The sequence below is a fragment of the Sapajus apella genome, unplaced genomic scaffold (genome assembly GCF_009761245.1).
Source record: "Sapajus apella isolate SASKATOON/1434 unplaced genomic scaffold, GSC_monkey_1.0 scaffold46, whole genome shotgun sequence".
Taxonomy (NCBI): Eukaryota; Metazoa; Chordata; class Mammalia; order Primates; family Cebidae; genus Sapajus; species Sapajus apella.
The window spans coordinates 2,860,697-2,878,194 of NW_022436986.1; the positions used below are offsets into that span (position 1 = coordinate 2,860,697).

The 17,498-nt window shown below is 43.6% G+C and overlaps 1 protein-coding gene across 3 annotated transcripts in view; it reads right to left on the reverse strand.

The window, feature by feature from the left end:
• Positions 1-16,650, reverse strand: part of FBXO10 (F-box protein 10) — a 56,342-nt gene extending 39,692 nt beyond the window's left edge. For 2 of the 3 annotated variants that reach the window (XM_032240097.1, XM_032240098.1), the window contains exon 1: positions 16,496-16,615. The gene's annotated coding sequence lies outside the window, so the exon portion shown is untranslated. Of the gene's footprint in view, positions 1-16,495 lie in introns of all 3 variants that reach the window. The other variant, XM_032240096.1, reaches the window with a different exon arrangement.
• Between the last annotated feature and the right edge of the window lie 848 nt (positions 16,651-17,498).

The window sequence follows — 17,498 nt, forward strand, 5'->3', positions numbered from 1 at the left end:
TGTTTTTCTCCTCACAAAGTCATTCTCACGAGGAAGGAGCACTGCCAGGACCCCTCTGAGTGGGGTAGATGCAGTTCAGCCTCTGTTAGGCCCTCTCCTCCAACTATGTTCTTGGCTTGCCTCACTTGAGAAGTAATTTTAAAATGTTATTTTGCTGTCTTTCCATAAAGTTTTGGTGACCTATACGTGGTTCTCTGAATTCAATGACTTCACATATGATATTTCATCTAGCCCTGATCCTTCACGCGGTTCATTTCTAGCTAGCTCAGATAGTCTCCCTCCCACATAACAGTTTACATCCCATGTCCCCACACCGTTTACATTTATCTTTCTACATATCTTATCTATCGCCCTATAAAGAGGAGCTCATTATAATATTTTCTAGCTGTCCTGGTTTCACTTCTTTTTTCCTTATTATTTAATAATAATTATTATTATTCAATTTAAAATCACCAGAACACCATTATCCCCATTTTAATAACCTGCCATATGAAAGTATGCTAACCATCAACTACCCAAACGTTTCCTCCCAGTGGGTGATCTCACTTTAACCAGGACCAACTGCTGCATCTGAAAGGAGTATCTTTCATCATTACTAAGAGCTTTGACCTACTTGTTAGACTCTGTTCTCATCGTCCCCACAGTTTGCTTTTGGTTTCTGAGCTCCTCTAAGTATAATCGTATGCTCTTCTTTCAGGGAGCACCATATACTGTGCACTTTCTGAGATGCTTTATCCATGATGTTCGGTCCTTCTACAAGGGGCAACTCTAACAGGCGTTCAAGAGTGAATCAGCTAACACTAAAGGAAGCTAACCTATACAACCCTCCAGGTGAGAGGCTTCCATATGGTCTTTTGCGGGTGTTTCCATTAGGGTTCTCCTGGGACCTATTGCTAATGGTCAGTATTCTAATTCTCAGGCGGGATTATAAGAGAGACCCAAATTGCAACCACCAATCCTCATAAATGCATCTCAGCTTTCCTGTCAACTCGAGCCTAGTTTACTTTACTATATAAGTGTTCAACCCGGTCAGCGTGTTGTGTGCCCCATGTGACATCCCACAGTACCCAACACTGCCAATTTCTGCCCCAGATGGGTTTCCCATGTTTACCATAACAGCTCATCAATAAGAAACACCCTAGGCTATCATAATTCAGTTACAGAAAATACAGCAAGAACCCCATATACCATCCAATATGCAGCACAAGGTACACACTTAATAGCAGTGTTTTAAAGTAAATGAATAAGCAGAGATTAGCCCCCATCATGCCCCCACCTCAAATTCTGGGTGAATAATTAATGTATCAACCAGCAGGTGATAGCAACATTTGCTGTCATAGCTAATAACAATGTGAGATAGAAGGAATTAAGCACTATTGCAGCTTATAGAGATCAAGAAGAAAGAAAATCTTTAAGCCAGACTTAGTAGGACCTCCCATAGCAGTGATTCTTTAATTGTGACTTTTCAATCATCACTGAAGAATCACCTGGGGCCTATTCCTAGCTCCATGTCAGACCTCCAGAATCAGAATCTTCGGAGTGGAACCAATTATGTGCATTTTTAACAAGCTCCCTGGTGATTGTGATAAAGGACCTGACCCACACTTGGATGCAGAGTCCTTCTTCCTTAGCTTCAACACTTTCAGTGAAGGGCTCTCTCTGTATCATGCAAAGACCAATAATTTCAAAGCCAGAAGCCCTGGGATCAAGTTGCAGGTAACTTTGAGCAAGTCATTTAACCTCTCTGGGTCTCAGGTTCCTCATATATAAATTGATAGCACCCAAAAGGCTTGCTGTGATGATTAAAAAATCGAATGCACATTGTATTGGGAATCACTGCTCTTCATCAACTACTTCCAGTTTTCCTTCCTTCTGAGCACAGGACGAGAATGTACATCTGATCCCTCCTAAAGTCAAATGGGGCCACAAAACTAGTACTAGCCAATGGGTTTTGAGTAGAAGAGGTATGCATTACTTCTCAACTACAGCACTTCATTGTCTATGCAAGATCATCCAGAGCTTGCTTTTCTTTCTGGCACAGCAACTGGCAACATTTGAGATGACAGTTACCCTAAGAACCTGGATCCTTACATGATTAGAGTAAGCAGAGAGACTCCGACCAAGCCCAGATGGACATACACCATGATGTTGCCCAGGCTGGAATACAGTGGCATGAGCACAGCTCACTGCAGCCTTGAACTCCTGGCCACAAGTGTTCCTCTCACCTTGGCTTCTCAAAGTACTGGGATTACAGGCATGAGTTACCATGCCCAACCTTGTCCCATTTTTTTATGTTCCCAAGAGTGTTAGAACTCAAGAGTTTCTGTGTAGCACTCTCCAAACCTCCCACTAGAAGCATCCACATGCTTCTGGGACACCTGGTATCCCCAGCCTCAGTGGGAGAGGCAAAGGCCACCCTCTCAGGAGGCAAGTCCCATAAAACTCGGCTCTCAAGAAGCAGGCTCTGCTGCTGCCTCGCCCTGTCACTTCAGCACGTCCTTGAACATTTCTGAACCTATTTCCTTGCCTCTGATCTGAGGTTGACAATGGCTGGCCTGCTACACCTCAAGAAGATTTTGAGAATTTCCAGAGAGAAAAATCATTTATTCAACAAATATTCGTTGATTCCTTACTATGTGCCAGGCATTGTTCCAAGAACTGAAAAGCAGTCAATGAGACCTACCTTCAGAGACAGACAATAAACGGAAAAGATATTAGCATAAATGCTATGAAGAGAAATAAAGCAGGTTAAGGGGTATGTGACAGGGTTGTCAAGGAAGATCTCTGAGGAAGTGACATTTGAATAGAGACCTGAATGACATTTAAAGCCATAGCATGGGCTGAGATCACTAATCACAGAGAGAGAGAAGCAGTCTGATGAACAAGCCCTCAGCCACTCTAACACCTAAAGGGCATGAAATGGAAAAGCACCATAAAGGAGAAAGTGGGAACGACCTCGCTCACAGCACTGTCCAGAACTCCGTACCTGTGAGGCACTGGAGGGAAGGTGCTGTTTTGTTCATTTGCTGTCTGTACTCCCACTGCCTCTGAGAAGGGTGGGCTCTATGTGCCGTTCAACGAGCACCAAGATGGGCAGGCAAGCTGGGCTCAGGAAGACAAACATCCCTCAGGGATCTGGACTTGGGAGCTGTGTGGTGGGAGGAAGTGGCAACAGGGGAACCTTTTGGTATTAACAGTTGAGTATAAAGTGAAGCCCTTGCTTTGCCCCTCCCCCAAGATCTCTAGTAATACCTCCATCGCTCACAAATGCTTTTGTATGAGTGATCTGTGAGGGGGGCGAAGGGGACAGAGGAAATGCTGAGTAACTCCACAGGGATGAACCATGGGAAAAGGGAAACATGTCTGCAGACTCAGAGCACCAGGTGACAGAGCCTGGGCGCCTCTAGAGGGAAATTCACTGTGGAATTATATGTTTTTCTTTACGTATTATCTGTCTCCCCCGAGTAAAATGTAAGCTCCTGAAGGGCAGAAACTTTGTATCACTGCTTTGTACTATGCCCAGAACTATGCTTGGCCCATAGCAGATGCTCAACAATCATTTACTGAATAAATAACCACCCTCATCATTATCTGGTATATTAGCATAGCTGAGACTACTCAAATCATTAGCTATAGACTCCCGGCTGCCACACAGATCCCTGTGGAATAAAAAAGAAGTAAATAAGAATCCAAGTATGTATTCAACACTTGCTGTGTATAAGACCAAGTGGTTAGCACCTTGTGAGTCAGTGGGAATCAGACAAAGACTGGCTCTCAAGTCTGGCAGAACAATGATATGTCTACCAAAAAACACCCAAAAAACAAACAGAAAACAAACCAAAAAACCCCACAATTCAAGGAGAAAAATGCTTAGTGCCTGATACAGTTTGGCTGTGTTTCCACCCAAAATCTCATCTAGAATTATAATCCCCATAATCCCCATGTATCAGGGGTGTGACCAAGTAGAGGTAACCGTATCACGAAGGCTGTTTCCCCCATGCTGTTGTTGTGACAGTGAGCGAGTCTCATGAGATCTGATGCTTTTATAAGCATCTGGCATTTCCCATGCTTGCACTCATTCTCTCTCCTGCTGCCCTGTGAGAAGGTCCCTTCTGCCATGATTTTAAGTTTTCTGAGGCCTCCGCAGCCATGCGGAACTGTAAGTCAATTAAACCTCTTTTCTTTATAAATTACTAGTTGTGGGTATTTTTTCATAGCAGCATGAGAACAGACTAATACAGTAAATTGGTACCACAGAGAGTGGGGTGCTGCTGTAGAGATACCCCAAAATGACTTTGGAACTGGGTAACAGGCAGAGGTTGGAATAGTTTGGAGGGCTCAGAAGAAGACAAGAAAATGTGGGAAAGTTTGGAACTTCCTAGAGACTTAGAGGGCTCAGAAGACAAGAAGATGTGGGAAAGTTTAGAGCTTCTTAGAGACTTGTCGAATGGCTTTAATCAAAAGCTGATTGTGACATGGACAATGAAGTCCAGGCTGAGGTGGTGTCCGATGGAGATGAGGAACTTGTTGGGAAATGGAGTAAAGACAACTCTTGCTATGCAAAGAGACTCCTGCCTCAGCCTCCCAAAGTGCTGGGATTACAGGCGTGAGCCACCATGCCCAGCCTTACATGTCATCTTAATAAGCACTTACAACAACCAAAACACAGTATTCTTATCCTCAATTCCTAGGAGTAAACATTTATTCGGTTTTACTTAGTAAGCTGGGATTTACTAAACTGGTCTGAGTCCAAAGCCTTTCCATTACCACCACCTGCCTTCTAGTTCCTTTATTGGTGTATTAGGATTCTTAACTTGTGAAGTGACGATACAGGAACTTCTAGCCTCACCATCGCATATATATATAAATTCATAGATCATGAAATAAGAATGAATTTGATCCTGCAATTGTTATGCACTAAAATATCACTACACAATGTTGGAAAAAGCAGTACTCTGTTAAGAAGCCCAGCCAAAGACATAGGACCTCAAGCCAGAATCTATAAAAATCAAGGGCACCTCTACTCAGCAGCAGACCCCTGGGTCAGCAAGAAGCAGGGCAGCAGCAACAAGGAATAAATACAGAGCTGAAGTGGACCTCAACCAACTCAGACGTTACAGCTGGGTCGGCAGAGGGACCTATCTGATCACGGTCCCTTTCTCCCTCCTGCCTCCCAGCCATTTCTCTTTAATCACTCTCAGTTAGAGGCAATTCCACATCAAGTGATCAATACATATGAAATGACACATTCAGTGAAGTCAGATCATCCTGTCTCAGCTTCCTCATCTATAAAATGGAGAGAATGCTACTGCAGGGAACTGTTCCGGGGATGAAATGAGAGAATGGATGGAAAGCAATTAACACCACACCTGATACGGCAAACAGAATGCATTAGAATGAATTCCTTCTGTCCTAAGATTCTTTCCTTTCCCTGAGTACCTTTCCCTTTCTTTTCTCTGCATCACACTTTGAATCAGCCCTTTCCATATCCTAGAAAAAAAAAGTCATTATAGCTGATAAATTTCCTATTGTGAGGTAAGGAAAAAAGAGGACTTGATGGTTAGGTGCAGTGGTTTATGCCTGTAATCCTAGCACTTTGGGAAGTCAAGGCAGGCAGATCACTTGAGCTCAGAAGTTCGAGACCAGCCTGACCAACATGGCGAAACCCTGTCTCTACTAAAAATAGAAAAATTAGCTGGGCGTGATGGCGCATGCCTGTAGTCCCAGCTACTTGGGAGGCTGATGGAGGAGAATCGCTTGAACCCAGCAGTCGGAGGTTGCATGAGCAGGGATCATGCCACAGCACTCCAGCCTCAATCTCAAAAAAAAAAAAAAAAAAAAAAAAAAGAGGGCTGGGTGTGGTGGCTCACGCCTATAATCCCAGCACTTTGGGAGGCCGAGGCGGGTGGATCAGGAGGTGGGTTACCATACTGGGCAACATGGTGAAACCCTGTCTCTACTAAAAAAAATACAAAAAAAAAATTAGCTGGGCATGGTGGCACACACCTGTAGTCCCAGCTACTCAGGAGGCTGAGGCAGAATTGCTTGAACCCAGGAGGCAAAGGTTACGGTGAGCCAAGATTGCGACATTGTACTTCAGCCTGGGTAACAAGAAGGAAACTCCATCTCAAAAAAAAGAAGAAGAAGAAAAAAGAGACTAGAGAGGAAGTAGAGCTCACTGACCCCCTTTCCCAGCCAATAAGACAGAGACACACTACCAGGCCAAGCAGTAGTTGTACAGGATTCTTTACTGTTACTGAGGCAACAAGGTTTGGAGCTCCCACCATCCAATGACCAAGAGAGTAAGTATTGTTACTCAGAACAGTATGACTAGAACAGCATTGGCATGCAAGCAATTCACTAATGTGGACGTTGTCCCCAGGCTCTGAACATGCAAGTGCAAATAAGAGAGGGTTTATCCTAAGAGAATACATGCACTATTAAGGAAGATAGGATCTTATGGAAATTCAGGAACAGTACCACAGTAGGACTGGGTCTCCCAGACCCCAGAAGCAAAGGCCTGGATCCACAGGAGCCCCAACACCTTCAGCAGCTGGAGTCTGAGCGTCTTGACTCTTCATGTGTCTTAGCCACTCTGAATGGGCTGCTCCGTTCTCCTCATACCTGGAGTCCATACACACTTTTTTTATACCTCATTGCTTCTCCTTCCTCCTAAGATCAGCTTGCCAGGACCCCTCATAAGCCTGGCTCTAGCTCATGGCTTCTTTCTACCACTTCAGGTTCCATCTCTGTAATTAAGTGTCCTTCTGCAACCCCCACATTCACATTTCTGAGAGAATGTTCATCTTTTTTTTCTCATTCTCATGGACTTGGCACTGTTCTTGGGTCTGAAGTCTATTTCTGGTCCAGTAGAGGGGTAGAGATAGAGCAAGACTTTTTTCTTTTTTAGAGAGAGAATCTTGCTCTGTCACCCAGACAGGAGTGCAGTGGAGTGATCACAGCTCACTGCAGCCTCATATTCTGCAGCTCAAGTGATCCTCCCACCTCAGCCTCCCAAATAGCTGGTACTACAAGTGTATGCCACCATCCTCAGCTAATTTTTAAATTTTTTGTAGAGACAGGGTCTTTGCTATGTTGCCCAAGCTGGCCTTGAATTCCTGGCCTCAAGAGATCTTCCTGCCTTGGCCTCCCAAAGAGCTGGGATTCCAGGCATAAGCCACTGCACTAGGCCTTAACTATGTCTGCCCAGCACCTTCACTCTTCTGCGTCCTCAGGGGAACCCCACTCCCACTGTATTTAGTCCTGTTAAGGCTGCCACTGGGATTGCTGCAGTCCTCTACCTCACAGGATGGAAACTTGACCCGAAGAAGACAATAAAAATCCCCCTTCCCCTTGCAAGGAATGGGACAACTCAAAAGAGTCCATATAAGGAATGAAGCAAAACTCAAGACAACCAAGGGGAGAGACCGCAAGAGACAAAAGAGGCAGGGACACAGAAACATTTTCTTTTTAAAACCAACAGATTTTCAAGTTCAGATAGTTTAAGCTGATCACTGACAACCAAACAAGTCTGACAAACACACAGTCTTCTCAAGTAAATTCTTTTTTTTTTTTTCCTGAGATGGAATCTTGCTCTGTTGCCCAGGCTAGAGTGCAATGGTGTGGTCTCTGCTTACTGCAACCTCCACCACTTGGGTTCAAGTTATTCTCCTGCCTCAGTTTCTCAATTACCTGGGATTACAGGTGCCTGCCACCACTCCCAGCTAATTTTTGTATTTTTAGTAGAGACAGGGTTTCACCAGGCTGGCCAGGCTGGTCTCAAATTACTGACCTCAGGCGGTTCTCCTGCCTCAGTCCTCACAAAGTGCTGGGATTACAGGCTGGGCCACCACCTCCGGCCTCAAGTAAATTCTTTATTCTCTTCCTTTTTCTCTCTATAGGCTAGTAAGACTCCAATCAAAGTTGATAGATTGTATTTACATCTCATCTACCCTAAGGTGGAAAAAGGATAAATGCAGTTCAAGTGGTCTAAAGTCGCTGTACTGTCTGTGCAAAAGAAAAGAGTAAGGAGCCAGGCATGATGGCTCATGTCTGTAATCCCGGCACTTTGGGAGACCGAGGCAGGTGGATCACCTGAGGTCAGGAGTTTGAGACCAGCCTGGCCAACACTGTGAAATCCAGTGTCTTTAAAAAAAAAAAAAAAAAAAAAAAAAATGTAAGGATATTCACCACCTATAACGGAAATCTATCAACTTTGGTTAAATTGAAATTTCAAGCACAACCATTAAGAAAAAGTGTAAAACATCCAAATTACCAGAAAAAAAAAAAAGAGGTGAATGATGAAAAATAACCCCAAACAAGGGAAGACAGCTATAACGAAATGAGAACTGGCAGGACAAACATAGTGAAAGCATAAAATAAGAAGGCAGACCTAAACCCAAATACATCAGTGGTACCATTCATGAAAATAGACTACATGTTCTAATTAAAAAACAAAGTCAGGGTTTAAAGAAAACCAAAACCCAATTATACGATATTTATAAGAGACTTACCTAAAACACACAGTTACAGAAAATATGTAACTAATGGAAAAACATCTACTTTTCACAGATTTTTAAAAAGATGGCATAGCTACACTATCAGATAAGTGTAAAGCAAAAAAGATAATTTATTAGAAACAAAAAGGGCAGCTTCATAATGATAAAAGGTGAATTAATTCACCAAGAAAATAAAACAACTTAATGTTTGTATGCACTTGATAATATGGGCTTACAGATATAAAGCAAAAGAATTAAAAAAAGAAGTAGGCAAATTCATAATTATAGTTGGATATTTAGACACATCTCTCTATAATTGCTAAGACAGGCACAAAAAGAAAAAGAAAAAGAAACCAGTAAGGATAAAGAAGATTTGAAAACGATTAATAAACTTGATCTAATGGCATTTCATTGGACATTGAATCCAGTAACTGTAGAATGCACATCACTTTCAAACACACATGGAACATTTATAAAAACTGACCATAAACAGAGCTCTAACTGAAATATCAAATAATTTCAAAGGATTGAAATTATACAGCTTCGAGCACAGTGGCTCACACCACTGTGTGTCCTCCCAGCTACTTAGGAAGGCAGGAGGATTGCGTAAGCCAGGTGTTCAAGGGTGCAGTTAGCTCTGATCGCACCACTGTACTCCAATGTAGGAGACAGTAAAACTATCTCGAAAACAAACAAACAAACAAAAAACAGAATGCACTGACCACAGTCAATTAATAAAGGATAATTAGAAAATGTTCGTATGTTTGGAAATTACAAAACACATTTCTCAAATATAATACCTATTGGTTAAAGAAAGAATGACAATGGAAATTATACTATTTTTAGAAATAAACAACAAGGAGGCCGGGCATGGTGGCACACACCTATAATCCCAGCACTTTGGGATGCTCAGGAGTTCTAGATCAGCCTGGCCAACATGGTGAAACCCTGTCTCTACTAAAATACAAAAAATTTAGCCAGGAGTAGTGGTACATGCCTGCAATCCCAGGTACTTGGGAGGCTGAGGCAGGAGAATCAGTTGAACCCAGGAGGCAGAGGCTGCAGTGAGCCAAGGATTGTGCCATAGTACCTCAGCCTGGACAATAAGAGCAAAAAGTCCACCTCAGAAAAAAAAAAAATAAACAAATGACAAAGATACTACATATCAAAACTTCTGAACTGCTGAAACAGAATTTTGAAAAAAAAAAAAAAAAAAAAAAAAGTATAATTTTAAATGGAAAGAATCAAAAGGATAAAAATCAATGAAACTAAAGATCAATTTCAAGAAATCAGAAAAAGAAAGGAAAATAGAAAAGAAAAATAGGCCGGGCACGGTGGCTCACGCCTGTAATCCCAGCACTTTGGGAGGCCGAGGTGGGTGGATCACCTCAGGTCAGGAGTTCAAGACCAGCCTGGCCATCATGGTGAAACCCCACCTTAAAAAAGAAGAGAAAAATAAATAACGGAGCAGAACTTATGAAACAGAAAACAAATTTATTTCTTATTTTATTAAAAAAAATTTTTTTTTGAGACAGAGTTTTGTTCTTGTTGCCCAGGCTGGAGTGCAATGGTGTGATCTCAGCTCACTGCAATCTCCGCCTCCCAGGTTCAAGCGATTCTCCTGCCTCAGCCTCCCAAGTAGCTGGGATTACAGGCATGCACCACCATGCCCAGCTAATTTTGTATTTTTAGTAGAGACAGGGTTTCTCCATGTTGGTCAGGCTGGTTTTGAACTCCTGACCTCAGGTGATCCGCCCGCCTCGTCCTCCCAAAGTGCTGTGATTACAGGCGTGAGCCACTGTGCCTAGCCAGAAAACAAATTTATTATGAAGACTATCACTGATGGTAAAAGCAGGTTCTCTGAAAAGAACCTCTACTGAAATCAAAAGAAGAAGAAAAGCATTAAAATGAAATCAGAATGAAAGAGGGCATAGATATCTCTACAGATGTTGTACACCAAAAGATAACACTGTAAATGACTTTATATAAATAAACATGAAGGGATAAATTCCTAGGAAAATATTACTTAGTTAAGAAATTATAAAAACAAAATCACCCTAGAACCATTAAAGACTTTGAATCTGTGGTCAAAAATAAGACTGCAAAGAAAACAAACATACCTCCAAGCCCAAGTGGCTGCATCATCAAGTTCTATCATACATTCAAAGGACAAAGGAAGGGAAACAAAAATGGATGGTGGAAGAGGATGAGATGGGCATTTGTTAGATTTCTGAACCAACTGCAGCAGCAAGGGTTGCAGTTTGTCCCACTAATCTTCCTCTTATAAGTTTTCCCAGGAATTGTGACTAACCAGAACCCTGGAGAAGCTGTACCTGGATAGAGTGAACTTAACATAAGAAGCAAGCCTATCTGAATGGTGCAAGAGGTGGACTTCGGAGACTACTACTGGTTCCACCCAGATCCTTTTTACTGGCTAGCACACCATCACCCAGACGTAAGTGTCAGCTGAGAACCACTCACAGATGTCCCTTTCTCCAGAGAACTGCAACTGTCCTCTCACCAGGCTGTGCCTCTCCTCCCTCAATCCTGCTTCCCTCATATTCCTTTTCCTGAGCGCTTCTTTCACAGTCTCACTTGAACAAGAATCCCTGTTTCATGCCCTGCTTCTACAGAATGAGATCTAAGATATCATAATTTAAGAAAGTAAAAAGCCACACAGTGTAAGAACATACTTTTAAAATGTACAACTGACAGGGGCCACTAACCAAAATATATAAAGGAAATGTATTTTCTTTAGTGATAAAAAATATATATATACTGTATCCTTTATATATTTCCTTATTGAAAAATCACTATGAAAAATTTAAAAATGGCAAGAGACACGAATAGTTCACAAAAGGGGCAATCCAATTAACTGATAAAAAACTGCTAAAGGGCTGGGTGTGGTAGCTCACACCTGTAATCCCAGCACTTTGGGAGGCTGACATGGGAGAACACCTTGAGTACAGGAGTTTGAGACTAGCCTAGGAAACATGGCAAGACCCAGTCTCTATAGAAAAAAAAATTAAAAATTATCTGGCAGCCACACGCTGTGGCTCACATCTGTAATCCCAGCACTTTGGGAGGCCAAGGCAGGTGGTTCACAAGGTCAGGAGTTCAAGACCAGCCTGGCCAAGATGGTGAAACCCCATCTCTACTAAAAATACAAAAATTAGCCGGGCATGATGGCGGGTGCCTGTAATCCCAACTACTTGGGAGGCTAAGGCAGAGAATTGCTTGAATCTGGGAGGTGGAGGTTGCAGTGAGCTGAGATCACGCCACTGCACTGCAGCCTGAGTGACAAGGCTGGACTCTGTCTCAAAAAGAAAAAAAGATTATCTGGCTGTCCCAGCTGCTCAGGGGGCAGAGGTGGGAGAGTTCTCTTGAGCCTGGGAGGTTGAGACTGCAGTAAGCCATGATCATGCCACTGCACTCCAGCCTGGGTGACAAAGCAAGACCCTGTTTCAGAAAAAAAAAAAAAAAGGGCCCAATATCAATAGCAACGAAGGAGAACAAGTTAAAACCACAAGAAATATCACGACACACACATGAAAATAGCTAAAAAATTACAACCAATAAAACCAACTATTTGCCTGGATATGAAGCAACTGGAACTCTCATATACTCCCCGTAGGAAAGTAAATTGGTACAATCACTTGAAAAACTGTTTGGCATTATCTAGCAAAGCAATTCTACTCTAATATATATAACCTAAAGAAACATGTTCACATAAGCTGGGCATGGTGACTCACGCCTGTAATCCCAGCACTTTGGGAGGCACAGGCAGGTGGATCACCTGAGGTCGGGAGTTCGAGACCAGGCTGACCAACATGGAGAAACCTCATCTCTACTAAAAACACGTAAAAATTAGCCAGGTGTGGTGGTGCATGCCTGTAATCCCAGCTACTTGGGAGGCTGAGGCAGGGGAATCACTTGAACCTGGGAGGCGGAGGTTGCGGTGAGCTGAAATCGTGCCATTGCACTCCAGCCCGGGCAACAAGAACGAAACTCCGTCTCAAAACGAAAAACAAAAAACTTGTTCACATAAAACAGAAAATATCTAAGGATGTGCTTGGCAGTCAGAAACTATAAGCTTCCAGCTGAGGAACAAGAAAAAAAAGAAAAAAAAAACCCAGAAACTATAAGCAACTCAAGTATCCAACAACCAGAGGATGAATAAGTCTATTGTGACACAGTCATATCAGGAAACACTGTTAGCAATGAAAGTGAGGTCGCCACATGGATGTATCTCACAAACAACAAGTTGAGCAAAAGAAGCAAAATACAAAATGCAAACAGCACGATTCTTTATGTATGAAGTAAAAAAACTTAGTTAAACTATATTGTTTAGGGATATATGGATAGTTACAAAGAAAAGCAAAAAAATGATTATCACAAAAGTCAAGATGATTTCTTCTGGGGGAGGAAATTACAATTTGCAAGCAGGTACTGAGTACTGGCAATGTTCCGGTTCTTGACATGGTGGTGATTACATGTGTATTTCCCTTATAGTTATTTATTAAACTACATATTTGTGTTTTTTGCCATGCACATTTATTGTATTTCATATTCAAAAAAGTTTAAAACAAGTAAATGAAATAAATATACTGATTACTGTTTCTTAGAAAAATTGAGAAAACTAAAATCCTTTATTTTTTAATTAAAACTTTGCCTGCAAAATCCCTAACAGGGTACATGCCAAGTAAATTTTCCAGAATGCCTACTTCTCTTAGGACTATAGGTGTAGGCAGCATCTCCTGGGAACAAATCTGTGCTTTGCTCAGGGTGACCTGAGGACCGCTCTTTACATATGGAAAAGTAAGCTGAGTAGGCACCTAAAGTCCTGGGGTAGATATCTTGTTGAAGGCTGCCATTACTGAGAATCTTTGGTAGGCAGGATCCTGGAGAGTATGTGGAACCAATGTGCCAAAGTGATTTGGGTAAGGGTTAGGAAGAGAAGCCTGCAAATTCTGACAAGAGGTTTGAAAACAGAGAAATCTCTTGGGTGGTCTGGATGACCATGACCAAGGTTGCTAGCAAGAAAGGACCCCAAATGCCCTAAAAGAGAACTCTCCAGGAGAGCAAGGGAACCCAGTCTGGTGAAAAGCTCAACAGAAAGCCCAGAGTGAGGTGCCTTGGGAAGAATGGCTGAGCACACAAGCGCAAACTAATAAAGCTCCAACCTTGGAATCCAAGCATGGAGTCATGCTGACAGGGGGTTGGTCCAATAAGGGCGTTGAGCAGCAGTGACCACACATCTGTGGACTGTGTAGGACAGCTCTTCAGTAGTGATGCCATATAGCTGTGTCAGGATGACAGTGTGTGTGGACTGCTCAGACAATGCAGTTCTCTCTCCTCTGGAGAGTGACGGTAAGACTGACCCCTTTGGAATGTATAAGCCCCCAGAGAGCTTGGAGAGGGAGACACTGGAATTCTCACTAATAAGGGCATTAGAGAGGACTTGGCGATCTACTTAGAAAAAATAAGGAAATACAAGACTGAATTTAAACTCAACTTGTGAAATGAGACACATGTTAAACATCTAAACTGAAATAGACAAAATCTTAATCAAATGTCTCTTTGTATACATACCTTTATGTATATAATATCAAACATTTTAGGTAAGTAAGAAACTAATAATCACTAAACAGAAAGAGGGTAAGGAGAGAAATCAGTAGACATTTCAAACAAAATCCATGATAGGTAACTCAAGAATAGGTTCATTCATTAAGGCAAACTGAAAGAACAAAATGCTTGTTCCATCTATTTCATGACTGAAGCACATAAAAGGAATTTATTTCACATCTTCTTATGAAAAGCAAGGTGATGTCTTCCTGATTGCCCAGGACACCATCCCTCCCATCTCTGAGAACTCTTGCTGACCCCCTACCTACATCATCAGAGACCCCAGTAATCTCCCCTCAGTTTTATCCCTGCCAAAGAACCTGAGGTCTCTAAGGCCACAATTTATGTACGTTTTTATCTATTTCTACTCACTCTCACTCCTCTTGGCACTCCACTGCCACCAATGCACATTTATTGAAGGAAAAAAGGAGCGAGGGAAGCAAGGGACAGTGTGACCGCACCGCAACGGAAACAAACCAGAGAACGGAAACTCATGGTGAACTGGTGACTGCTTGACTACCTATCGCTTAACAGAGACTTGTGCGATCATAAAAACACAATTCCCCTGGTAACAGCTACTTGTGCGATCATGAAAACACAATTCCCCTGATAACCACAGCAACCAAAATGAAGGCACTATGGTGAAGGTGGCTCTTTTCAGAAATCTAAAAACAGTAAGAGGTCTGCAACCAGAAAGACAAAGAAATCCAAGTGTTCCAGGCCAGAAGGAAATCCTTTCCCTAAAAAAAAAAAAAAGCAGCTTTTTCTCCAGTCTCTCAAATCTCACCATGCTCCAACAAGGACTCTGCAACTGGTGTGAGGGATCATGAAACAATTCAGGCCTCTCTGTGTGTTCCTGTCCCTGGAGGCCAACTGCTATATGAGGTAAGCTCACTGGGAGCTGGAGCTTATTGTTATTTTAAAATGTACTGAGAACCGGCAGGGAGATGGATATACATGTATGTCTCACTTTCACAACTTGGGTTTAAATGGATACACACACACACACACATTATATAACCTCAAACTAACATAGCTAGCCATGGAAAAAGCCCTTTGAGGACAGGGACCATGTGTGTCTTGTTCACAGGTCTATGTCCAGATCCAGTAGGTGTATAAGCACACAGTAGGAGTTCCATAAATAGCTGTTGAATAAATGCAGAATTAGATTAGAATTGAAGTAAAAGGTTCATCCTCTCCACTACCCATTGCCAACACTCTGTTGGGTTCTGAGCAATATCAAAGTCCTGTCCTCCTCCTTCTTTCTGGGTCCAGTCTCTCCATTGGCAAAGAAGACAGTTGGATTAGATGGTTTCCCAGGCATCCTCCAGCTCTGACAGTCAATCATTGTACTGTGGTTTTTTTTGGTGGCAACACATGCCTGGCACTTTTCTCTCCCCTCAGAGGGAATCTGATACCCAACTGCTTAAGTAAACTGACGTTCCCATCCAGTCTGACTCATTTGGTAGGACCAACAGGTTCATATGCCAATTGTAAAAGAGAAGGCAAAGGGGGCCCAGAATGAGAAAAAGGGAAAGGGTCTTACAAACCAAAACGGCACTGTTTTTAGGACTAAAAACATAGAAACAAATGTGATTATTCTGCTGAAAAACCCTTCACATGGGGGCAATCTCTAGCTTACTAATAATGCTTTTATTAACAGCATTATCTACTGAGGCTTTTGTGCCAGACACGGTGTGCTAAACCCTTTACAATTAATCCTCCCAGCAACCCATGAGTTTACTAACTTCTTTTAACAGATGAGGAATCGCTCAAGGTCACAAAGCCAGTAAAGTGGCAGAACTGGGACCTGAACCCAGAGCTGACTGACTCCAGAGTTCTCCTTCCTCAAATGACTTTCCCCTCTGTTCTTCACTGTAGTCCTAAGAGCAAGACAGGACAGGGATTATCACTTTTTGTTTAAAGATGAAGAAACCGTCTCTCAGAGGCTTGCGATTTGCATAAAATACACAGTGGGTGCCCAGCCCCCTATTTGCCTCTGCGTTCCTAGGTGAAGGCTCTTCCAATCCCAAGAGGCAGCCTCTTCCTCTTCGATTTTACTCGCAAAATCTCAGGGCTGGAGGCACCGCGGAGATACAACCTCCGCGTCCGGTAGTTTTACGTGAGAGGAAACCAAGGCACAGCTCTCCGTCGGCGCGCCAGAGCCTCCAGGTGCCGGGAGATCGTGGAGCCGCGGGCGGCCCGTGGGCACCCCTCCCGGTCCCGCCAGACCCCTGAAGCCCGAAGCCCAGACGCTCAGCCTCCGCCACGACCGAGCGGCGCCTCCTGGGTCGGTAGCCTGGGGAAGTGCCCCGAGTTCCCTCCCCCTGCCGCCCAAGTTCGCCCGCAGCCTCTGCACACCGGCCGCTTACCTTACAGGGGGCTCGCCCACCGCGAAGTCCGGGCCGCGGCCGCCGGTGCCCTAGAAGCCGCCCGCCGCCCCCGCTGGAGCCGCAGCAGCCGGTAGGATTGCGGCGCGCGGCCGGCCCCGCCCGGGGGCGGACAGTTGCCTGGGGAGCGTGCGGGGCCGCCGCTGTCACGTGACGCGCGAGGCGGCGAAGGATGCCGGGAGCAGCTGGCTGGCCGGGGCTGGGCTTCCAGACCACCTTGCAGAAAAGCTGTATCTGCAGGAGGGGTACCGGGAGGCGGGAGGAAGAGACACGAGAAGGGAGCGCGTGGGTCTCAGGGTCCTGCAAAGGCGAGCTTGCGGAAGGACGATTCAGGCTCGTGTTGCGTGGCCCCAGAAGGGGCAGAAATAGAACCAGTGGGTGGAAACTGCAGGGAGATACGCTAAGGCCAATACAGTGTAAAGAAGATTCCTGTGAGCACTGGTTATCTAACAGTATAATGAGCAGTTTCCGGGGATGCTAGGCTTCCTGTAGGTGAGCACGTAGGGGCTGGGTTCATTGACTGAACAAACTGACCATTGGCTACCTGACAGGCAATATACTATAAGCACATATTAAATTAGTTGTATGTACGGTGCTTATAATGCCTGCCACAAAATACATGCTGTATGTTAGTTGCTGCTGGTGCCATTACTATTATGAGCACAAACTGAACAAAGCAATTCGGTTCCTGTTCTCCTGAAATTCTCTAGTGGAGAAGGTAGACAGTGATCAAGTATCATTTAAACCAATGTGTTTAAAATGATAGTAAATGCACTGAAGGAACTGTAATTTAAAAACAGGGCCAGGTGTTCATGCCTGTGATCCCAGCGCTTTTGGAGGCCGAGGCTGGAGGAAAGATCACTTGAGCTCAGGAGTTCGAGATTAACAGTGAGCGATGATCATGCCACTGCACTCCAGCCTGGGCAACAGGGCGAGACTCTTGTTTCAAAAATAAAACTAAATTAGGGACCAAGGAAGGGTAGTC